This window comes from Panthera leo, chromosome A1 (assembly GCF_018350215.1).
Source record: "Panthera leo isolate Ple1 chromosome A1, P.leo_Ple1_pat1.1, whole genome shotgun sequence".
NCBI lineage: Eukaryota > Metazoa > Chordata > Mammalia > Carnivora > Felidae > Panthera > Panthera leo.
In genome coordinates this window covers 232,630,117-232,646,754 of record NC_056679.1, presented here as the reverse complement: position 1 = coordinate 232,646,754, position 16,638 = coordinate 232,630,117, and positions in this window count along the sequence as shown.

Sequence of the window (16,638 nt, the reverse complement as noted above, 5' to 3'; positions counted from 1 at the left end):
TGGATCGAGCCAAGGAAAATCTCAGAAAATGAGATATACCTTATATAACACTATTGTAATATTCAACTGAAATCATAATATCTGCAAGGGATTCATATAGAATTCTAATTTAGTGAAAATTCTCACCCAAGTAGAATAGGGAAACCGTATGACCTCTTATCCTACCTTCCCCGAAGACTTGTTCTCACCAGTTATTTTTTAAACCACAACTTCTACCAGACCAGAGTGTGATTTTCTAAGCTTTTCAAGTAAATTCTCATGGATCTAACACTAATGATGAAAATAAGTCATTGTAATCAATTTTGTGGAATGTGTTCTACATAAATAAATATTCAAAATACTGTGGCTTTCCCTTTTATACCTAACATGAAGAAACTTCCAAACACAATGTGCACATTGCGTGAAACAAACCCTGTGGGTTCAGGGGAACGCTCCAAGGATTCGATACCGAGAGGATCATTGCATTTGAAAATTTTATTCTAGCCCTTTGATACTGGTCTGATGATTATTCTCACTGGAGTCTAAGTTCTCGAGATGTTTCCGAAAGGTTATGTGAGTTAAAGTGTGCAAACCCTAATGGCTATGGTTTGCCAACATAATTAAAGCCAGCTAAAGAAATCGGACCAAGGGGCTGAATTTCAAGCACCTATCCAAACTTTCAAAACCAAGGATTATGGGGGTTATACTTGAGAACACTACTTTGTCGATGCAGATGATTGTAATAATAATTTGGCATTTACGGGGCGCCGATCTTACACCAAGCACTATGACCCGTGATGTACCAACGTCATTGCATTGAATCCTGGCTTTAACTCTTTATGAGTGGAGCTATTTCCACATGGAAGCCTGGCGAGCACACACACACATCATTTGCTGGAAAGCTGGCACACCAGTTGCTGAGCCCAGGATTGTCTGACCTTATAGTCTACAGTCTCCATCCTGGGAGGGGGATGGTTTTCTAAGCTTTTCAAGTACAATCTCATGTATCTACCAGTAATGATGAAAACAAATCATTCTAATCAATTTTGTGGAACTTGTGTCTGTGTTTCTGGCTCACCTTCAAACGGATCAGCTGGGCTGAATGTTTTCACAATGAATAATCTGAAAGCCAAAGTTAGTGGCCCCGCGGATTTGGCACTGGATCGATCCGCAACTATTTTATGGAAAAAAATCCTCTACTTTTATTACTTCCTGTATCTAGATCAGACTAAGAGAACGTGCATGTCTTTCCCAAAGTAAGTACGATTCCTATTCAGGGCATATGAAAATAATAGCGGAATATCTGAAACCCCTCCAACCTCAGTAATGGGGAACCGGTTGACTAAAATAGAGTTCATCTACAAGATAAAGTACTATGCTACCATGAAAACATATAAGGAATGACATTTAAGTAATGTTGTGGAATGGGTTCCAGGTTGAATGATAGCCGTGTATATGGTTTGCTCTGTATTTCCAAGGGAGATGAAGATCTATCTATACACACACACACACACCCCCAACATGCATACACATATACATGCTTTCATACATATACACACACGGTATATAAACGATACACACTCACATGTACAGATGTGTATCTACATACATACAGACATACCTATTTTTTTCTGTTAGCAAAAATGAAGGGGGAGATTGGGGGGCTCTGTCGTTATGCGTCCAATTCTCGATCTCAGCTCAGATCGTGATCTCGCGGTTGGTGGGTTCGAGCCCCGCTGCTTGGGATTCTCCCTCTCTTTCTTTCTCAGCTCCCACCTCACGTACACGTGCATGTGGGCACATGCTGTCTCTCTCAATATAAGTGAATAAACTTAGAAAAAGAAAGAAAAAATAAAGGAAGCATATACTGTAAAATTTAAAAGAGAATAGTTACCAATGGGAAGGATATAGGGTAGAAGGGACAGAGGTGAAGATATATCTTCTTTTGTATATTTAATCTTAAAACCAAATGAATATTTTACACAATCATCAAACAAAACTAAGACAAATAGTAATCAGCAACTGAAAGCAAAATGAAAACGAAAATGATGGGCATAACTGTGAATTGAGTTGGTGGCATAACCACAAGGAGAAACTCTATTAAATAATTTTTCTAATGTTTATTTATTTTTGAGTGAGGGAGGCGGGGCAGAGAGAGAGGGAGACACAGAATCCGAAGCAGCCTCCAGGCTCCGAGCTGTCAGCACAGAGCCCGACACGGGGCTCGAACCCATGAGCCGTGAGATCATGACCTGAGCCGAAGTCAGACACTTCACCAAATGAGCCCCCCAGGCACCCTTAAATAACTTTAAAGTAGTAATTTTACCTGATTTAAAGTGGTTCTCAAGCAAGAATGAGAGAAGAAAAAGGGGAGATACCTTTATAAGACAGGAAGACAGAGGAATGTGAGAATAGCCAGAACAAGTGATAGAGTCAGGGGAGAGCATATATTCACATACATATACATATATACACACATACATACATATATCCTATATATAGAACACATGTTAACATATACATACACACCTATATTCCATAGATAACAATATCTACATATCTACATATATGCACACACATATACAACCTATATATGACACATATTAACATATATACACACATATATATTATATATAGCAATATTTACATATATACACACATACATATATACAGCCTCACACATATTAACATATATATGTATATATATATACAGACATATATTCTATATGTAACATATAGAACGTATGTACACATATACATACACAATGTATGTAACACATGTAACGTATATTTACATATAGACGTCTGTACACATAGAGATGTACATATACATCAAAATATATGTATGTTTTGGGTGACCCTATATAGTTTGGATGACACTAAAGTAAGAGGGATTTTTCGCTGATGACCGGCTCACAAACAGTTTGACTTTTGGCAAGTAATTGAATCTCTCTTATTTTTCAGCTGTGAAATAGGATAAAATCTTGCTCACAAATTTGTAATCAAGATGAAATTACATAAGGTACCATCTGCTGAGTGCCTAGGAAGGGGTCTGGCTTGCACAGTCTCTATAAATATAAGTCTTTGTTCTGGCCTTTTTTCCTTTAATCCATAAACCAACACATAGCGGCCGCACGTATCTCCAGGGTGTGCCAGTGTGTGAGAAGCACCAGGATGCACAGACACAACTCGCCTTGGGTCTAGCGGGTCCTGAGGAGGGTCGTGGTCTTCTGGGAGAGTATCAGGTCAGTTCAAGTTAATTGGTTACCACATCCAATCCGTTGGCCCTTCTAAGGTTTCCCTCTCAGAAAAAGTCACCTTTCCATATCAACAGATGTGCTTTAGATTTTACTTCTCCTGCCACCTTACAGAGACATGTGGTTATTTCCTCCCAAAGCCTATCAAAGGCATTACTATATCTGTTATGGAGTTGAACAAACAGCTTTTAGATGTTAAGTGATTTGATCAAAACCCAGTCTTCTTATCCTGGTCTGATAGGACCCCTGGTCCTGGGTCCATGTTTCCTGGGTGAGGCTGATGTGTCCAGGAATGGGGGGCTGGTTGGGCTGAGTGGACCCTGGGGCTTGTCTCTCCTTCCCAGTGGTCCAGGGGCTAAGTCCCTACCACGTGGGGCTAGACTTTTTCTGGCTTTAGAATTCGATTTTCTAATAATCTCTTCAAATTCAGGGTTCAACTATATCATTCAATGTACTAGGTGTCTTCAATTGTTTTACTCCAATTGTTTTACTTCAATTGTTTTCTTCCTCCTTTTAATTGATTAAAAAAAAAAAATTAAACCTCCTTTGCTGTCTTCTAGTACAATTTCCCAAAAATGACAAGTAGCTTTTTTTAAGAATTGAGAAGAGCAGAAGTGTCAAAAACAAACCCAAGATATCCCTCTTCATTTCTTTGGTCTGTTCTTTTCAAGTGAAAAAAATCATGAGATAAAAATATTTGCAATTGAAGAAAATCAGGAGATGCCTGCGTGGCTCTGTCAGTTGAGCATCTGACTCTTGATTTCAGCTCACGTGACGATTTCACAGGTTCATGGGTCTGAGCCCCCATAGGGCTTTACGTTGACAGCACAGAACCTGCTTGGAATTCTCTTTCTACCTCTGTCTCTGCTTCTTCCCTGCTCATGCTCTCTCAAAAATAAATAAATAAATAAACTTAAAAAAATAGCAATATAGTATCCTTACATTGTCTATAAAAATATGAATATGTATTTCCATGATGCTCTTTTTTTTTTTTTTAATTTTTTTTTCAACGTTTTTTATTTATTTTTGGGACAGAGAGAGACAGAGCATGAACGGGGGAGGGGCAGAGAGAGAGGGAGACACAAAATCGGAAACAGGCTCCAGGCTCCGAGCCATCAGCCCAGAGCCTGACGCGGGGCTCGAACTCACGGACCGCGAGATCGTGACCTGGCTGACGTCCGACGCTTAACCGACTGCGCCATCCAGGCGCCCCTCCATGATGCTCTTTTTATCTTTTCTATGGGTGAGGGCCCAACTCTTTATGAGAATTTACATTTAAACTAGTTTCCACCATTGAAATAGGGAATACTGGTTAACATCACAGCACCAATAAAAATATAGTTGCCATGAATTTATAGTAGTTAATTATTTTTTTCAACGTTTTTTTTATTTTTTTATTTTTATTTTTTTTGGGACAGAGAGAGACAGAGCATGAACGGGGGAGGGGCAGAGAGAGAGGGAGACACAGAATCGGAAACAGGCTCCAGGCTCCGAGCCATCAGCCCAGAGCCTGACGCGGGGCTCGAACTCACGGACCGCGAGATCGTGACCTGGCTGACGTTGGACGCTTAACCGACTGCGCCATCCAGGCGCCCCTCCATGATGCTCTTTTTATCTTTTCTATGGGTGAGGGCCAAACTCTTTATGAGAATTTACATTTAAACTAATTTCCACCATTGAAATAGGGAATACTGGTTAACATCACAGCACCAATAAAAATATAGTTGCCATGAATTTATAGTAGTTAATTATAATTATTCTCATTTTATAATTCCCTAGGTGTAATATAGCAAATACATTAGTTTATAGTACCCAGGACAGGCTATAACTCTGGGAACACCTGGAGTCTATGGAATAGAGCATCTGGGAGGTCATGTGGGCCACCACAGGGAAGAGTCACCACCAAGCTCGGTCCTGGCACAGCACTGGTGGCACCCAGCCATGCCAAGGCCAAGGGCAGCCTCTTTCTACAGATGGATCAGCTGCTTGGGGGCTGGGGGGGACTTCAGGGTGCAAATGTCACTCTAGACCCCAGTTAAATGAATTTTAGATGTGACAGTATATATTCCCGCATGAGACTGTTTAAGGCAGAGTGCCTGGAAAAGTTGGCGGATCAGCTTTAGTTTATTATTCAATAAAATTTTGTTTTCCTATTGTCAGGTGGAAATAGGACCTTGTCATAGAAAAGTATGTGCTGTTATACCAATAAAGTGAAACTCACGATTGAAAATATATGGGGTCTATTAAATTGTGCCTGGGACACATGTAACATGGGAAGAAGGCATTTAAACACATATCTCACACTTAAAAAAATGTATCCAGAGGTTACGTGTCTTTCTATATGAGGGTATTCTATTTTTTTTTAAATGCTTATTCTCATTTTCCCACAGTCCCATACTCTTAGATTATTCCCAATGTTACAGATGAGCCTGTGGTTCACTGCCACACCATTGAAACTTACTAGTAAGGGGTCTCCAAAGCTTTTCAGAAATCAAAGTTAAAGCAGACACCATATTTTAATTCATACTCAAGACCCCTTCTCATTATTCACGTTCACTTTGATAAACCATCTTCCAACATTACGGGGTAGAAGCGTTCTTTATGTTTCAGGGGATTTGAGTGATGGCAAATAGATTTTCTAGATGTGTGACAGATTGTCAAAATTTTAGCATATGGGATGACATGCCAGAACGTGAGCCAGGCCATTTTTGAGAAACCCCCGAGTTTCCTCAGCTCAAATAATTTCCGTTCAATGATTCCATGTCTTCCTGTAAAGACAAAAGTAGCATCTCTGATTTCCATAAGCATAACTTTTATATTGTGTTTCTTTAAGTCTTAACAACAATATTTGACTACAGGTAGAAAATACAGAAAAGTTATTAACAGTCTAGCTCACCATTGGTCATCTCTCTGGTGGGAGACAATCGATTTGCCGTAGTATTTATTTTGGAATTTCTTTGCCCTGTGATTGTTTCTGGAAAAGGTGAGGTTAGTGTTGTTCATCATTTGTAAGGACATACTGAAGCAGTGGACGTGTGGTAGCGTGATGCTGATGTTTTGTCAACCTTCTGGGAGATAAAGGAATACTTCCAGTCTCAAATTCCATGATAAGTCCAAAGCCTTCACAGTTTCACCAGACACCCAGGGACCTCTATTCCCATGGCCCCATGGTCTGGGATTCTTCTCTTGTGCCTTTGTGGTCTCCAGGTTGCCCTTCAGTGACTCAGACTTCAGCTTCAATACTTCTCCAAATGGGCCACCAACGGTCCCCTCAAATAAAGAAGACTGCTGACCAGGTGGACCTCAGCTACAGCTCTGTAGGGAACTGGGGGGAGCAACTTTACATGAAATGACACGGGAAATGGTCAACATTTCCACCTGGACATTTTGGTGCTGACTGGTCTCATTCTGACACTCCTGCCACTGGAACTGCTCTCCATCCTTCGTCTACCATGATAATTGCTACATCAATTCAGGAATGAAAACATTTATTACGGGTGTTCATGCAAAGGCATGAACTTGTCTTAAGTTGTATATATTTAAAATATAAGACATTGTCATTTCTACTTGGAGAAAAGTGGAAAACATAGACTTTTTGTAAAACGTATTCAATCCTACATGTTTTTTTTGCTATGATTACCTTATCTACTGCTAACTTCACTGTTTAACCTGGAAAGTGATGCTGATATGTAGTCAAAAGTTATTCCATTCAGTCCTTTATCATGCCTTCCAAGCTCACTTATGCCTTTTAATACGGCAAACAAAATGTCATGCACTTGAGAAATCTGTCACTAAAACAGACTGTCCAACTGTGGCTTTATTGTTTTTTATATTACTCTGGAGAAGTTTAAAGAAAGATTTCGAAAGAAATAATAAAGAGCTCCCATATATAGTTGTCTCAATAAAATATTATTTCTCTAAAAATAGGCCTTTTTGGGAATATGAATTTCATATAAAATGTCTACTTTACTAAAACATGTATAATTTTTAAATAATCTACCTCAGATACTGTATGTGTTTTGGCTTTCACTTGTTCTTTTAGATAAATGTCCTCCTTCCTCAAATACAATAAAATGGAAGATTCTGTGTGATTCCAATACACAAGCAACATATTCCTGTAGAAGACCAGTTTGACACTTAAAAAAAATTTGTTTGGATTATATACGTTATTCATGTTACAAGTCTAAGGGAAAGTACACGTTTGGATATGTATTAACAGAAAGAAAAGCACATATCCACACTCGATTTACTTTTTGTCTTTAACCGGCCAGCTCATATCAGTGTCTAAGGAACTGTAAAATTAGCACAAAACAAAGTTCTTTCCAGGAAAAGAGGTGAGGAATTTCATATATTATGAACGGTCATTTTTTTATGGGGGCACAGTCTAAATTCAGCAGAGAAGGAAGACTAGGAAGTGTGTACAGGGTCAGGTGCACTGGATGGCTCCCCGAGAGCCAGAGATCTGAGCAGGCTGTCTGGCCCCAGCCCAGGGGCCCCTGTGGATGCAGCAGGAGTGAACACAGGGCCTAGTTTCAGAATTGTTGAATTCTGAGCTTGAGAATTTGAAATCAATCTGCAGGCCTGGGGGAAATTATTAAATATATGATGTGGGGACTATCAAGGCGACACCCCAGAACGACCAGGCAGAGCTTATGAAGCCAGAGAAAAAGTGGAACAGGGGGAGGAGGGCAGGGGGACAGGTCCATCGGCCAGTTCATCAAGATGGGGAACATTTCCTGATTTATCTGTACAGTTATTCTCAGCTCATCCTTTTCAGTGTCAGCCTTTGAACTTGTTTCACACCGACCATGAAATGGTAGCGTCTGTCTATAATTTACAGGTAAATCAGTGTAACCCCAGAGTGAGGGATTGCCCACCACTGTTTCTGGAGGTGATTATGACCGGAAGGCGCACATTAGGTCAGTGGGGGAAGATGGAGAGGACAGGACACAGGCAGGAAACATTCTCCAGGTGGAGGGAGTGACTTTTGCCTACGGACAGTGGTGAGGGCTCGGGTGCCAGCAAGATGAGAGCTGTGAAGCCCAGAACTGATAGGTTCTTCTTTTTTTTTTTTTAATATCAGACTTTTAAAAATGTTTATTTATTTATTTTGAGGTGGGGAGGGGCAGAGTGAGAGAGGGAGAGAGAGAATTCTAAGCAGGCCCCACACTTAGCACAGAGCCCAACACGGGGCTTGCCCTCACCAAGCGTGAGATCATGACCTGAGCAGAAATCAAGAGCCACCCAAGGCACCCCAGAACTCATAGCTTCTTAGAGCGCAGGCTGTCAGGACTCCTTGATCACGGAATGAGATGGTTCTTCTATGTTCCTCTTGCACCAATTGTTACAAAGCTGCAAGTGAATGCGTTTACAAATGGGCGCACCTCTATTTGTGCAAGACGAGGACACTGTGATTAGCTTTACCTAATGTCCCAAGCCGACTTTAAGGTTTGTATTTATTTATTTATGTATTTATTTATTTATTTATTTTTGTCTGTTTGTTTTTTGTTTGTTCTGGTACATTCCCAAAACTAAGTCGGATGTATTAAACTCTAGGAAAATGCAGTTAGCGTGAACTTGCTCCTTCCAGGAAAACAAATAACAAAGCTAGTTAAAAGACAGCTGATTCTTCACTTTAAGAAGGGATTTTGACTTCTGGCTGCTTTTATGCGGTGAACTTCCCCACTACGTCAAAATGCACTTCAATTTCAAAGACTGCAATTTGCATAAAATTCTCCAGAGGTAGATTCTGAGAGATCCTTCGCTACTGAGTCTCCAGGTGTGAATACATTTAGGATTCTCGTCTAACTGTGAGAGGACACTAAGCATCCTGCTCACTGCAGAGATCAGTTGATCTACGTTTTTCTCTTCTAAGGTATCACAGACACACATTACATGCACACATTGCACAAGATGGCTTATAAGGGAAAAGCTAACAAAGCTGGAAGAGTTAAACTGTCAGTTGAAAGAGCTAGGTGGGTACTGATGGTATCAGAAAATAAAGCACATCAATTCTTGGAGCAACAGAATGTTTTTGACAACGGGAAGAAAGACCTACGTGGAAAGAAAACTTGTCACAATAATTTTTTACTATCACGACAAGATGGAAGAAATCTACGTTGCTTCCCAATTCCTCCAAATTCTGAGTCTAACACCACCCAAGACGTGAACCATTACAACAAAATTAACATATAACCTTAACTATCTCCTTATCAGTGGCCTCCTACCTCTCAACTCATGCAATTATGAGTTTTTTTTTTTTTTCTCATCAGCGCCTAAAAATTTCCAAATTGGGCTCAAACAGTTGTGTGGTTTTAGCAAATGCAACAACTCAGATTGTTGGAAGACTGCACTTGACCTCTGTGCAGAGACATCAATTCCCTACATCTAACACTAAAAGCCCACCCATCGAGCATTTCATAGGACTGCCCTTCCAGAATGGTTCTGAGGATGTTCCAATTAGGTTTTATTAGAAACTATTGCTGAAAATGTCCTGGAGTCCCCCTTCTCTATTTTTCCAATCACACTGTAAAAAAAGGGTTTGCAATGCTATCATCCTGTAGGATGATGCTTCTCTCCAGGCTTTAAAACATCTATTACGAAAGACACCAGTAAAGTTTCATTGCAAAGGAAAAAAAAAAGAACAAAACACTTCCACCCTTAATGTCCCAGAATTATGCCTTTAACAGCAATATTAATACTGTTTCTACCTGATGTCTTGGATGTTCTTTGGGAGGGCTGGGATCAAAGCTGGGGTCAGTCTACTTTCTTTTTAAAGTTTTTATTTTAATTCCAGTGATTTAACACCCAGCATTGTATTAGTTTCAGGTATACATATAGTAAGTCAATACTTCCACACATCACCCTGTGGTTGTCACAAGTGCATTCCTTAATCCTCCTTGCCTATTTCACCCTTCCCCCCACTCACCTCCTCTCTGGTAACCATCAGATTGTTCTGTATAATTGAGAGTCTGTTTCTTGCTCTCTCTCTCTTTCTCTGCTTTTCCCCATTTGTTTTGTTTCTTAAATTCCAAATATGAGTGAAATCATATTGTCTTTCTCTGACTGACTTATTTCACTTAGCATTATAATCTGTAGCTCCGTTCAGCTGTGGCAAATGACAATATTTCATTCTTTTTTATGGCTGAATAATATTCCATTGTGTATATATATCACTTCTTCTTTATCCAGTTTTCAGCCAATGGACACTTGAGTTGCTTCCGTATCTTGGCTATTGTAAATAATGCTGCTATAAATGCTGGAGTGCATGTATTCCTTTGAATTAGCGTTCTTGTATTCTTTGGGTAAATAACTAGTCATGTTATTGCTGGACCATAAGGTAGTTCTATTTTTAACTTTTTGAAGAAACTCCATATTGTTTTCTACAGTGGCTGCACCAGATAAAGACACCACTGAAAAAGAGAACTATAGGCCAATATCCCTGATTAACATAGATGTAAAAATTCTCTATAAAATACTAGCAAACTGAATTCAACAATACATTAAAAAAATCATTCACCACAATCAAGACAGATTTATTTCTGGATTGTCAGGGTGGTTCAACATTTGAAAAACAATCAATGTAACACATCACAACAATAAGAGAAAGGATAAGAACCATATGGTCATTTCAACAGATGCAGAAAAAATTTTGACAAAGTTTAACATCCATTCATGATAAAAGCCCTCAACAAAGTAGGTTTAGAGGGAATATAACTCAACATAATAAAGGGCATATTATGACAAACCCATAGCTAACATCATATTCAATGGGGAGAAACTGAGAGCTTTTTCCCTAAGGGCAGGAACAAGACAAGAATGTCCACTCTCACCACTTATATTAAACATAGGACTGGAATTCCTAGCCACAGCAATAAGACATGAAAAAGAAATAAAAGGAATCCAAATCAGTAAGGAAGAAGTAAAACTTCCACTATTTGCAGATAATATGGTACGATACATGGAAGACCCAAAAGACGTCGCCAAAAAACTGCTGGAACAGATACAGGAGTTCAGTAAAGTCACAGGATACAAAATCAACATACAGGAATCTGTTGCATTTCAATACACCAATCATGAAGCAGCAGAAAGAGAAATTGAGGAAAACAATCTCAATAATTGCACCCACAATAATAAGATAACTAGGAATAAACCTAACCAAAGAGGTGAAAGAACTGCACTCTGAAAACTATAAAGTGCTGTTGAAAAAATTCCACACGACACTGGAAACAGATGGTATTCCTTATCCCTCCATTTTTAAAACAAGTAGCAAGAGAGAGAACTTCTCTTCTTTCTTGCTTTGAGGCAAAATATCCTCACCGCTGGTGAACAAAAGCAACGTGGTTAACACTGGCCTATTTTTATTTTAGGAAATAAATAATAAAGTGCAGAAAGAAAAACTATTTGCATCCATTTCATTATTGTCATTCCTGGATTGTTGAGTGGAAGCCAGTCTCCTCTACATAAACACAAAAAAGAGGAGTAACTTTCCTCCTCAGTATTACAAGAGGAAATGTATATTAATCATACTTTGAAGGAAATAATAAGTCCTGATCAACTTGGATAAACTCCAAGAACGATAGTGGGTCCATATGAAGAAATGTATTAATATAGCCCATCAGATTGATAAGGATAAAGGAAAAATTCTAAGCTCATCTACATAGATGCAGAAAATGTGATGATTTTCAATTTTTAAGACATATTACACACATTCATATTAAAACACTAAATAGGAGCTGGTGTGTGTGTTGGCATGTATATGTATATATATGTATATGTCAATACACATATATAATATTACACAGAGAAAAGTAATTAAAAGGCACAGGATTTAGGATAAAAAAGTAGAACTATCTACATTCACAGGTAATATGATTTTATATTTTAAAAATTCACAAGAACCAATGGATTATTCATACAAATAACAAGAAAATTTAGTGAAATAGCATATTATATAATTAATGATCCATTTATAATATCAATAGCTATACATATTCATATATGTAAAAGAAATAGAAAACATAATAGATTCATTGATAATATCACAAATTAATACATAAGAAAGTAAAATAGCCAGGCACAAAGTGAAATTTGAAACTGAAATCTCTTAAAGGACATGAATTATCTATGAACACAAATGAAACCATCCCGTGTCTACTTTCCCACTAGAAGATATTCGAAAGTCTAAGATATTGAGATCAAATCTCTCAGGGTGTCCTGGTAAAAACTTTATAGGAGAATTATGCTCTGGCTGTGATCCATTGTCTGTGAATCTCAACCTTCTTTGGTGGTTATTTAAGGAGGTAATTAAGGTTGATGAGATTGGAAGGACAGACCCCAAATTCCATAAGAGTAATCCTCTTAAAAGTGGGTGCACAGGGAAAGGTCATGTGAAGACACGAGGAGAAGGAGGCTGTCTGCAAGCCGGAAGAGGGCTGTCACCAGAGACCAACCCTGTGGATACCTTGATCTTGGACTTACAGCCTCCAGAACTGTAACACAGAAATTTCTGCTGGTTAAGATACTGCCTAACCTATGGTATTGTGTTATGGCAGGCCAGGCAAGATAATACAGATTTTGTTTTCCATGTCACCAGAAAATCCCTCATATTATAAAATTAGTGTTGATTTTTTATCATTTCACAAATGTTTATTGTTCAAATCCTTCGTTGCACACACTGGAGAGAAAAAGCAGATTGAGGTCTCTGTCCTTTAAGAGCGTGTATCCCGGAAGAGAGGTGACATCTGCAGGGCTCCTTAGCAGCCTGCAGCAGCCAACCCCCTCATCCTAACTGCTAACTGAAAACACTGTTATCTCACAGTAAAACTGATTTGCACTTCAGAATCCTCCTTAACACAGTACAACTACCGAAGGATAGAATTAAGAGTGTTCTAGGAGAAACTTGCTGGTCCGGTGCTATATACAGAGAGGCCTGGGAAGTGAGATGGCTTGGGAGCACTAACCACATCCATAAATTCAAAGAAAAAAAAATCGCAAAAGTCATAAAAGAAAGTCTGTGTGAGCATTTGTCTGCACAAGATAATAAGGAAGCTAAGTAGGCTTTGGGGCACCTGGGTGGCTCAGTTGGTTGGGCTTCTGACTTTGGCTCAGGTCATGATCTCACAGTTCGTGAGTTCGAGCCCCACATCGGGCTCTGTGCTGACAGCTTCAGCTTTGGATCCTCAGTATCCTGTCTCTGCTTCTCCTCCTCCTCCTCTCTCTCTCTCTCTCTCTCTCTCTCTCTCAACTAAAAAAAATACGTTAAAAAAAAGAGGTAAGTAGGTCTTAAAAACAGTATTCAATGTCTTACTCCTTTTCAATGAAAAAATATTACCTTATGAAACATACATGATACCAATGGAGCACAATTAAAAATACCAACCATTCACATCTTTTTTATTACTATCAATAGTCATAAATTATAGCTCTAGCTGACAACGGACCTACCAACAATGCATTTAAAGTAGTACATGTTTCTGGCATCTTGCCTTGGAACAATGAAAGAGAATATAAAAACACTGTCATAATAATGACTGGCGAGGATACTTCCATTTCAACCAATGAGTAAAAAAGCAAAGTCTTGACTCCATTGCTTCTATGGTATGTCACAGCTTTCTGTTTAAAAAATTTTGGTTTTGTGGGCAATCACTAACTTAGGTCTACTTTTTCATTCTTAATGAAAATTACAGAATGATAAAATTCAACATCTGGTACATAAACAAAAAACTAAAAATAAGGGCTCAATTAAAAAACAAAGGGGCCCCTGGGTGGCTCAGTCAGTTAAGCATCCTACTTTGCCTCAGGTCATGATCTCACAGTTTGTGGGTTCAAGCCCTGTTGTTGAGCTCTGTGCTGACAGCTTGAAGCCTGCTTCACATTCTGTGTCTCCCTCTCTCTCTGCCCCTCCCTCCCCTGCTTGCACTCTGTCTCTCTCTCTTTCAAAAATAAACATTAAAAAAATTTTTAAAAAAAAGCAAAAGAAAACAAATTTAGCAGTGGATACTATCAAACAGACCCTAATTCAAGATCTAAAAGAATAAGCATAATATTTTATATTTATTAAAATAATAATATTCTAAAAAGTTTTATCAGTCATTAACTTTATTCAGTTATTAACATAAGATTAAAATATTAAAGACCGCATTTAAGAGAAATAAAAGGAGATTTTTGCCAAAAGCACAACATATCTATCTTGGGAACCCAGGTTAATAAATTATGCAAACATATTTAGAATACAGAGGATTTGAAAAACACTTCTACCTGGTAAGCAAATAGCATATATTGTTATTTTATATTCAGTAATGTAAGAACAAAGTTTACTCACATATACATAGTTGGCTGAAAAAACGATCGCACATTTTTCTTGCAATAGAAGAAAGAAGAAAATTCCTCAGCCTGCCATCACTAGGTCATACACAATAAAGCTTGATTATAATAAAAAGATAAGAAAAAATAGTCTGAAATTTATAAACTTACACATTTCAAAATAGCTCTTTTTAGAAGAGAAATTCAAATGAGAAATTAAAATTCACTTATAAATGAACAAGAATTAGAACACTAATTCTCAAAATCTTCAAAGTTTTGTCAAAGGAGAGTGCAGCCGAAGATTTTTAATTGCAAATACATTCACTACAAAACAACAAAGAAGGACAAGGAGCTAAGACAACAACATACAAAGCTAGAACATACCATTAAATAAAACAAAAGAAAAGAAGCAATTTTTCAAAAACGGGTAGTGATTTTAAATTACATGAAAATGAAATGGACCTAGGGGAGCCAAGATGCCTGCACGAATAAAAATAAAATCTCAATACTTAACGAACAATAATCAAGACTTAGTAAAAGGCAAGAATTAATAAAATAATATGACATTGATGCAAACATAGACAAACAGACTGATGGAAGAGAATAGATTCCATGCATACACACACCAACACACGCACACACACACCAGCATGCACACACACGCACAAATGACAAAGTTGGTTCTTGAGATGAAGGATGATATTCTTCAGTACGTGGGTCTTTATCAATGATACATCCATATAGATTAAAAAAAGAATCTTGGCCTTTGTCCTATATCTTAGACAAAATAAATTCTGTGTGAATTATAGATAGAAAAGTGAAAAGTAAAACAATGAGTCTTCTAGAACATAATGTAGGAGAATATTCTTACGATTTGGAGCAAAGCTTCCTTAAACAGATCATGGTAATCAGTAACCATAAGTATAAAGGTCGATGATATTCAAATTAAGAAAGTGCATTATTAAAATACTATTAAGAGTGTAAAACAGCAAGTTTGGGCTGGAGAAGAGCTTTGTGATGCACATAACTGACCAAGAACGAGTGTCCAAAGTATAAATACATCTCCTGTACATCAATTAGGAGACATATTTCAATGCAGTTTTATCATTCGAAAAAGCAGCTCTTTTCCAATTTTTATATCAAGGTCATAAAAGCAAGTCAAACCCCATGAGCAGGAAGTGTCTCTGTGGGTTATCATTGGCTGGCAAGCCAACAGCTCTCCCAGATGCCTCTTTTGTAGAAATTGCACATGAGAACTGTACGTCATCAGATGAATTAAAGGAGCTAATATTTGCAATTTTGCAGATGCAGTCTGGATTTATGTTCTTTATGGTTCTGTCTAGCTGTTCCATGGGGGGAGAATCTAGGCGGTCAAGGGAAGGAGCCAAGAGACCAGTTGGGGATCATCCAGTAAGAGATGATGGTACCTGGAGGTAGATTGGACGAGGGGAGGTCAGTAAAAGTGGCGAGATTTGGTCAATACGTTATGGGAATAGCGGGCAGGGCTGATGAGGCACCGGATATCAGTGACAGCAAGGGTATTTCACACAGCACAAGCAGTAGAGACTCAGTTTCCCCGCCAACTCTCATTTTATTTTGGATATTTTCAAACATTAAGCGAAGTTGAAATAGTTTTCTAATCAAGTCTCTCAGAGCCTAAATCTATTTTCTGCCATTAACGTTTTACTCTACTTGGCCATCAGATTCTCACACAAGAACCAACCCTTCTGTCTTTCCATCAAACTGTTTTTATGCCTTTTAAAGTAAATCACAGTGAACGACACCTCTTCCTAAATAGTTTGCATGCATGTAATTAGCTAGACTTCAACATTTGCTTATAGTTTTATATAAATTTTACGTGACCTGAAATGCGTAAATCGTCAGTGCGTATTTGCTACATGTTGACAAATGCCTACATCTGGGAGAGCATTAATTTTTTTTAATAGGATAATGCGATGCTGCAATTCATTATGAGTGAAGCAGCTTATATGAAGTCATAGGTAATTGCTCATAGTACAGAAGAGTTGGCAGGAAAAACTAGAATTTAACATGAGAAGAACGTACCTAAAATTCAGTAACTTAAATCGCCACCGAACAG